Consider the following 8822-nt stretch of genomic DNA (forward strand, 5'->3'; position numbering starts at 1 on the left):
ACTCGTGTAACGAGGGTTTTTTGTACAGATTATTTCATCATCTAGGTACTAAACCTAGTACTCAATAGTTATTTTTTCCTGATCCCCTCCCCCCTCCCACACTCCACCCTCAAGTAGGCCCCAGTGTCTATTGTTCCCCTCTTTGAGTCCTTGTGTTCTCATCATTTAGCTCCCACTTATAGGTGAGAACATGTGGTGTCTGGTTTTCTGTTCCTGCACTAGTTTGCTAAGGATGATAGCCTCCAGCTCCACTCATGTTCCTGCAAAGGACATGATCTTGTTCTTTTTTATGGCTGCATAGTACTCCATGGTGTATATTTTCTTTATCAGGTCTACCATCGACGGGCATTTAGGTTGATTCCATGTCTTTGCTATTGTGAATAGTGCTGCGGCGAACATATGTGTGCATGTGTCTTTATGATAGAATGCTTTATATTCCTTTGGGTATATACTCAGTAAAGGCATGGCTGGGCCCAATGGTAGTTCTGTTTTTAGCTCTTTTGAGACAAGTTCTTTCAGGGGCAGGTTGGAATACGTAAGTGACCACACATGTAAAATGATTCCTTTCTGTTTGTCTTCAGCCATTGTCCTTGGTCAAGTCTAATCAGTACTCTGTAAAACCATGAGAGCAGAGACTATGTCTGGTTTTGCTCACTATTATATTTCCTCCATTTAGCAGATGCCTGGCACATGGTAGATGTAATAATTATTGGCTGATGAAAGAATAAGCGAAAGAATATTATTTTGTCCTGGCCCTGGTTGAATCCCTTGTCTTGTGGGAAAGGGGCTGACTGTCAAGAAGTGAGGAGATGGCCTTAGTTGTCCCTTCTTGCCAGAGCATCTCAGCCCCTCAGGATTGATCCCTCAACAGGTGATGAACAGAGATCCGTGAAGTAGTCACTTTCTGAGACAACATCTCCTAATCACCAGAGCTTGCTTCATAGTGTATTGAGATGTGCTTCCTGTCTTGGTCTGTCAAAATTTTTGAAATCCCTTCACAGCATGAGTCACACATGAAGTGAGTGCTTAGTGGTGACCATATTTGCTGATTTGCTTATGAAGGCAAAATCTGATTTAAGAGTCAAAATAATATATATATGTATGTGTGTATGTGTGTGTATGTGTGTGTGTGTGTATGTGTATGTGTGTGTATATATATATATATATATATACTTTGAACATCCCTAATCTGAAAATCTGAAATGCTCCAAAATTTGAAAGTTTTTGAGCACTAACAGGATGCCACATGTGGAATATTCCACACCTGACCTCATGTGGTGGGTCACACTCAAAACACAGCCTCTTCAGCACCCCCAGGTGTTCTGGCAATGCTACTGTGCTGCTTCGTTACCCTGAACGTATTATTTTTTCACTGTGTGACTGGAATGTCATTTTTTTTTTTTTACTGTGAAGTACTTGTGTGTGTACACATGTCAACAGTGATTCTTGGTAACATGTCTATTCAGTCAGGAATGACAGTGATGCCAAACCACCACAGACCGTCCACATGCGTGGCTGAGACAGGGTACCTTTGCTTTCTGATGGTTCAGTGTACACAAACTTTGTTTCGTGCATAAAATTATTAATAACATTGTATAATCTTACCTTCAGGCTATGTTTATAAGGTGTATATAAAACATAAATTAATTTTGTGTTTTAGGCTTGGGTCCCAGCTCCAAAATATCTCATTATCTATATGTGAATATCCCCAAATTTGAAAAATTCAAAATCTGGAACACTTCTGGTCCCAAGCATTTCAGGTAAGAGATTCTTTTTCCTCTCTCTGTCCATATATATGTATATATCGATAAACTTTCATAAAACATAAAAATTATTAATACATTTGATTCACACATGATTAAATACTGGGCAGAATACACAGAATGTTCATTCTGTCACATAGGACAGGTTGTAATATATATTTAATTATCCACATGCTAAAATAGTTCATTTTCCTGAATAATGTTTTAACAAAAGTATTTTCCTCTTTTGGGCATTATGTAATAATACACTAAAGAGAAGATTGGTTGTATTTACTTAACTGGCTCTTGTGCATATTTACCACAAGGTGGCAGTATAGCAGCCCCTCCTTGCTTATTAGGGAGAGATACACACCTCTTAATGTTGAGATAGCAGAGACACTGTTTCTTCCCCTCAAGTTTCCAAAGTCTAAAATCACATCCATGTGTCCTTATTCATAGCTAAGTAGATTTTTAAATTAAACGCATACACACATAAATCCAAATTATCTCACACTCACAAGAACGCTCATCTACAACCTAGCCTATATGATGGGATGAATATTCTGCGTATTCTTAGTTAATCACGTGTGAATTGTATAAGCAATCTCTTGTGTAAGTAGGCAAAATCAATTTTAAAACTTACTAGTGAAACTTTTAAAGCAGTTTAGAAGGAATAACCTATTTCAGGGGTGGTATTGTTATTGCAAAAAAGAGGCCTCTGTAGTTCTCGGTTGGCCTCTCTAGTTCTCGGGAGAGAGAATCCATAGGAGGAAGGTGTGCGGGAGGCTGAGGGGAGAGGTGTATAGGGAAGCTCTCAACTATCGCCTTTTGGCTACAAGCATTTACTGATCACTAATCGTTCATGAGTTTATTGTGTAAAAGCTGGCCTTTGACTTATAAGAGCTTATGACCCAAAGCTATAGACAGTAGAGAAAGATACCCAATAAATAGGTGAGAAGACGATCACCATTACTGTGATCTAAGAAGGAGGGAAATAAAGAAGGAAGAAACACTGCTTGTATATGTCTTTCCAGGGGATGAGAAAGAGAGTAGAAACAGGCAGAATGGAATAGGTAAAAGATCGTGAAAATAATGAGATCCAGGTTCTTGCCTCAGTTCTGCCCCTCACCATTCTAGGTCACTGCAGCTTCCTCATGTGCCAAAGGAAACATGGATTTAGGTTTTCGCTTTGGAAGCATTAACCGAAGTATGTTCTGCCAACAGTTTTTATTAATGGGTACTCTTCAGAAAAGATTTGTGTTGAAATAAGTGGGGAAAGCAAATTATCATATTGCATCTCATCCTCTCCCCCTCACCCTCAGAGAGTCACAATGTGTGTTAACATACAAAGGCCCTGAGTAGCGTGGCCTGAAGAAACTAGTGTAACTTTGTTTAACCTAACACTTTAAACTTAATTTGACCATGGAACACAATTCTTCACTTCGCCCTACTCCAAGAAATACCAATTAATACTGCGTAGAATATTAATGATCTTTGGTAGATAATTTGGAAACCACAAATTAAGAGGTCTTCAAAGCCTGTTTCAGCTCTAGGAATCTGGATCAGAATCTCCAGGAGGGTGGGGAACTAGATCCAACTGCTTTACTTCATCCCAAGTGCTTGACATAAAGTAAATGATCAATAATATTTGCAAAATCAATGAATGAACTGTGATCGTTCAGTTCTATCTATTTCTCACTCGTTCCAGGAGGCACGGGCTCTGTCTATCCCCCTTCTGAAGTTATGTGCATTTCAAATTTAAGCAACACCAGCTAGAGAAGGGAGACAAGGACCTTTTGTAGTGTAAAAACACAAGGGAATTATGCTGAGTCTTTCTTGGCAATGTGGAGTGTGTCGTCTTGAAGATATTTGACCCTAATAGGATTGCTTTTCCATTTCCTCCTGTTTTCATAAGTCAAAGTCTTTTTCAGATTTATCTAGAAAAAAAAATTAGTTGAAAGGAAATGACTGACATCCCCATTCTGAAGATCAAAGAGAAGGAAAGGATCCCAGCGGGAGGGAGAATTAGAGGTTTCTAAGGACCAAGAGCTCATGAGTGGAGAATGAAGAGACAGAAGAGGCTTATGGTAGTGGAGGGTGAAGAGAGAGAAGAGGCTCATGGCAGTGGGGGGTGAAGAGAGAGAAGAGGCTCATGGCAGTGGAGGATGAAGAGAGAGAGACTCCACAGAAGTGGGAGGTTCCCTGAAGGACAGGGAGATGGTGACTAAGTAATTGGCCTCCACAATTAAAAAAGAAGTTTAAGAAGCTGCTAGAATAAGCTGTGCAAGGTGGAGAAACCACTCCAGGTGCTCTGTATGGGTTATAAGTGTATCTTGAGCAGAAGTAAGGAACTCAGGTGTATTCTATCAGATCCTGTATACATGAGTATTCAGTTAAAAGGAAAACTTTTCTCAAGATCTAGATGGCACCATTCTGCTATTAAAGACATAATATGGAAGGGGCAAACCCAACTCTACTGAAAGGATTAAGGGCATAGAGTGCAACTTCAGGCTACACCCACCCAAAGATATCAGCTGCCTACTGTAAACTCCTTTGGTTAAGGCAGGCTCTGGGAGGTGCCTGCTGAAATGCAGTATGTGACCAGAGGAGAAACAGTACATTGACCCAAGAGTAATCATATTCACAGCACAGAGAACAGGGTCCTAGGACACAAAACACCGGAGAGGTAAATTTTCCTGAGGAAAGAGAAGCTGAGGAGCGTGGGACAATGCCGCAGAACAGCACTGCACAGGCCCTGGGAGCCTTATACTTGCAGGGAACCCCAAGTATTAAGACATGGGAGACACCAAAGGTGTATTTTGTCTGCTTAACCATTTTGTTCACAGCAGTTGTAAAAAGAGACAATGTTAAGTTGAAAACAAAAGATCTTGGAAGACAGCCCAGATCTCCCCATTTCTGCTTTATATCAACTGTCCTGTTCTTATTATTTGTATCTAAAAAATAAAGTATTGATGTTTGTAATTATTAAATATTTGTACACATATCTGTACAATATATGTATAAATATAGTTGCAATTATTTTTAAAGTAAATTAAGTCAAATTCAGCGTTTCAGGTTATTCCTGTAATTCTTCATTCTTTTTCACTTGCATGCCAGTATGATATCTTAACAAGGAGAAAAAGGAAGAGGGTTGCAACTGGCACTCTGAAATTGCATATAACCTGGAGCCTGTAATATTTCCATCAAAAACAAGTGAGTCTGGAGTTAATAACTGTAGTGATTATAAATCACTCCATTGCTTTACTTCTCCCCCTCCCGCGTTATCTTGAGTTTCATGATGATGTAGGTGTCCTATGAGGGTGAGTCATGTGCGCGGATGTCACCTGGCATGTGTATAATGTGTGAAGAAGATTGCTAACTGTGAACTGGGTTCGTGTCTCCAGCATTCGGACAGAACAACACTGCAGACTTAAAACAAGACAAATCCTCTGGACATGTGGAGGCCATTTTAAAAGCCATACTAACTTATAAGAATACTCTTTAACAAAAATTCCCATCTGTTCAGATACAAGTCAGTTTTACATCCTTGATATTGCATGGTTTGTGCTAATTTTCCTAAGTTTCTCTAACTTAGGGAAACAAATATTTCAATGAAACAAACTCACTCCTAAATACCCATACAATACTTTGTATGTGATTATTTCCATTATAGGAAGATTTCAAATAATAAGGAAATAATAATAATAAGGAAATAAATAATAAGGAAAAGTAATAAAGAAATACATAATAATAATAAGGATATAAATAATAAGGAAATAATAAGGAATAAATAAAATGAATAATGTTATAAAGGAAGGTTTCAAATATTAAACAGAGTATTGACAAGTATATATACTTAATGTCAAGGTAAAGTATTCATTTTTTTACCCAACAGAAAATGACTGTACTCAAAATATTTATTTCATCTGCTTATTTCAGTTCATTTTTAGGCAAAAAACTATTAGTTTGAGTGAAAGGACATGATTTATACTACTGTCCTTGGTTACCCTGAAGATTTAATGTCATGTCAACTTTTCAACATTCAAAGCAGAAAAAAATTCAAGGATCAATTTAATTTTTATTAAGGAGGATTAATGGTTTTTTCCAGCTCCAGTGTCACCATCCACCTTAGCCAAACAATTAAAAATAGAGTCTGGGAAGGGCAGGGGAAGGGAGGGATCAGGATGCACAATTACGGATAGAGGAGAAGAGTAAATTCTAGTGTTCTGTACCACTGTAGGATGACTATCGTTAACTACAGCACTATACCACTGTAGGATGACTGTAGTCAAATGGCTAGAAGGAGAATATTGCTGCTTCCAACATGAAGAAATGACAACTCTTTGGGATGATAGATAGGCTAATTACCCTGATCTGATCACTACGCATTACATGTATGAAAACATCCCTGTGTATCCCATGAGTATGTGCAATAATTATTTGACAGTTAATAAAATAATTTTTAAAAACCCCAAAAGTAAGAAGTACCCATATGTTAGCTTGCTGAAATATTATAACTGTGTTTTTGGCATTTTGAGTGATAGCTATGTACCATTTTGTGCAAAGAAATGTTGCCCAGCTTCAGGTTCTGATAGAAGCCCTCAAATCTGTGAATTGGATGGACGGATAAGAATCTTATACAAGCCATGCAATAGGGCAAAGGAGGGGAGACACAGGACCCACTGTATGTGTGTGGTAGGCAGAATAACGTTCTGATGCACATGTCCCAGTCCCCAGACCTGTGAATATGTTACCCTCCATGGAAAAGGGGACTTTGCAAATGTGATTAAGTTAAGGATCTTGAGATCGGGGAGACTATCCTGGTGGGCTCGATGTAATCACCAAAATCCTTATCAGTGGGAGGCAACAAAGTCAAAGTTGGAAGAGGGAAATGTGATAACAGAAACAGTGGTTGCCTTGTTGTACTTTAAAGATGGAGGGAGGGGCCGCGTGGAAGGAACATGGGAGGAGGTGCCTGGAAACTCATAAAGCCGGAAACAGATTCCCCCTGGAGCCTCCAGAAGGAATGAAGTCTTGCTTTTAGCTCAGCGAGACCCATTTTAGACTTCGACCTCTAGAACGCTAAGATGGTAAACATGTTGTTTTCAGCTATTAACTTGGGGGTGATTTGTTACAGCAGCAATAGGAAACAAACATCTATGTGACCCAAACTTCCTTTCTTCTTCTTCCTTGAAGATTCCTAAGAGTTAATATGAAGTAGAAAGAGAAGTTGGAGTTAAGCAGCTCGTTCAAATTCTGATTTTGCCATTTCCTGTCTGAGTGACCTGAGTAAGTTATTTAAACTTCTTTGGCCCTAACTTCATCAGGAAAAGAGGCTGTGGTCAGAGTTAAAGATGGTAAAGTAGACAAAATGCCCAACATCAGGCCTGGATGATTATCTTCCAGATAGACCTTCAAGAAAGGTTACTCCCATTCTCCACCAGCCTGCCGAAGGTTTATTGCATAAAAGTGGTCTACTGGGCAGTTTCTACCTTGTGTTAGAAGCCCCTGGAGCCTTCTGGGCAGATGCCCATCCTGGTCTCTCGGCCTGAGTCAAGGGTAGCTGAGACATGGTGTCCAAACCTGCAAGCTGAGAAGAGCTGAGCGATGCTCCCCGAGGTAGGATTTGTGGTCTTACCGTCACCTTGTATGTTCACAGCATACCTTGTGAACTTCTGGCCTTTCCTGTCTCACTTTGTCTGTCTGTGACCCAGGGATGGTACTATCTCATGCCCAGCAGCACTGCAAAGAAGGTGAGAAGCCCAGGTGTTCACAGATGGGGCACGATTACACTTGGAAGCAGCTGCCTGGGTTTTGCAGATTAAATCCTGAACTTGTGGGCTCCATGTCTCAGGTAGTGCACACCATTGCCCGATTGTTAGTCCAGGTCCCGAGCAAGCCCTTATTTGTTAGCAAATAAGGGGACCACGTTTCCAGGCACGGGCTCAGGTGGCCTGGAGAGCATGAATCGCTTTATGAAGCTGTTTTCACTAGAGAATATGGAGCAAACCCAGATAGGCAGGATTTGGTTTTCAAAACACATTTGCAAAGATAACCCTTAAGAAATGAAGGTAGTTTCTTTGCTCATACTTGAAATCTGATAACCCAGGGTGAGGCACAGGAAGGACAAATCTTTGCTGCTAAATTTATTCAGGGGACTGTTAAAGTTTGTCCCTTGCCATTATGTGGAATTTGAAGAAAATTGGTCTTTGCCATATTGTTTCCTCCAATCTTTATTTTTGCTTTGTTTTGTGTAAATGTATGAGGTGGAAATGTAGTTTTGTTTCATGCATAGATTGTGTAGTGGTGAAGGCTTTTAGGGTGTCCATCACCCAAATAATGTACATCGTACCCATGAAGTAATTTCTCGTCATCCACACCACCCACTCTCTAATCTTAAAAATTGTGCCTTAGTCATTTTTAGTAGATTCAGAGAACAGAATTCATTACCATAATCAATATGGATTATTACATCTGAATGTTCTGAATCCAGATCTTAAATCGAGTACATTCTACCCTCAACAATGTTAATTTGACCTGTATTTAATAATCTGTATAATTGCTGTTGCTCTGTATGGTAATTAGGCATACATGGTAAGCAGTTTCTATAAATTCCTGTAATTGTTATTACCTGTGTTACTCCCAAGCCTTATTTTTATAACTTTTTTACTTCTAATTTATTAGCTCAGGGTGATGTATAAAGTGTCATTGTCACAGTTTAGATCAAGTTTAATCAAATACAGTGTACATTCTGGTCCTCCAAGAAGCAGATGCCAGGATGTGCATTGATGTGCACAAGAAACGCCTGTGAAGGATAAAGGGGAGGGGACAGCGAGAGTCATCAGGCCCAGATGCAGCCTCACACCTGTAGAGGAGACCGGAACAAAGGAAGATTGGATAGGAAGAGTCCCAGACTCTAGAGCAGTTTCAAGAAAGCCTTGGCCAGGCCTCTGGGATGTCCTTGAGCCCAGGCACCTGTTAGAGGAGCCCAGATTCTCACAGGAGTGGGCCTGTACTCGCTCCCTGCTATGCTCGGGGTTGATTGGGAGAAACTGCTGGCAGCATGGCTTAGGTTTTGAC

At 39.9% G+C, this 8822-nt stretch overlaps 1 long non-coding RNA gene across 1 annotated transcript; it reads left to right on the forward strand.

Annotated features, from left to right (window-relative positions):
* Positions 1-1696: 1696 nt before the first annotated feature.
* LOC111539627 lies at positions 1697-7010 on the forward strand. The gene is made up of 3 exons (XR_002730733.3): positions 1697-1760; positions 4860-4955; positions 6939-7010. It is a non-coding gene; the product is annotated as an uncharacterized LOC111539627 (long non-coding RNA).
* The last annotated feature ends 1812 nt before the right edge of the window (positions 7011-8822 follow it).

This window comes from Piliocolobus tephrosceles, chromosome 18, assembly GCF_002776525.5.
Source record: "Piliocolobus tephrosceles isolate RC106 chromosome 18, ASM277652v3, whole genome shotgun sequence".
NCBI classification, from domain to species: domain Eukaryota; kingdom Metazoa; phylum Chordata; class Mammalia; order Primates; family Cercopithecidae; genus Piliocolobus; species Piliocolobus tephrosceles.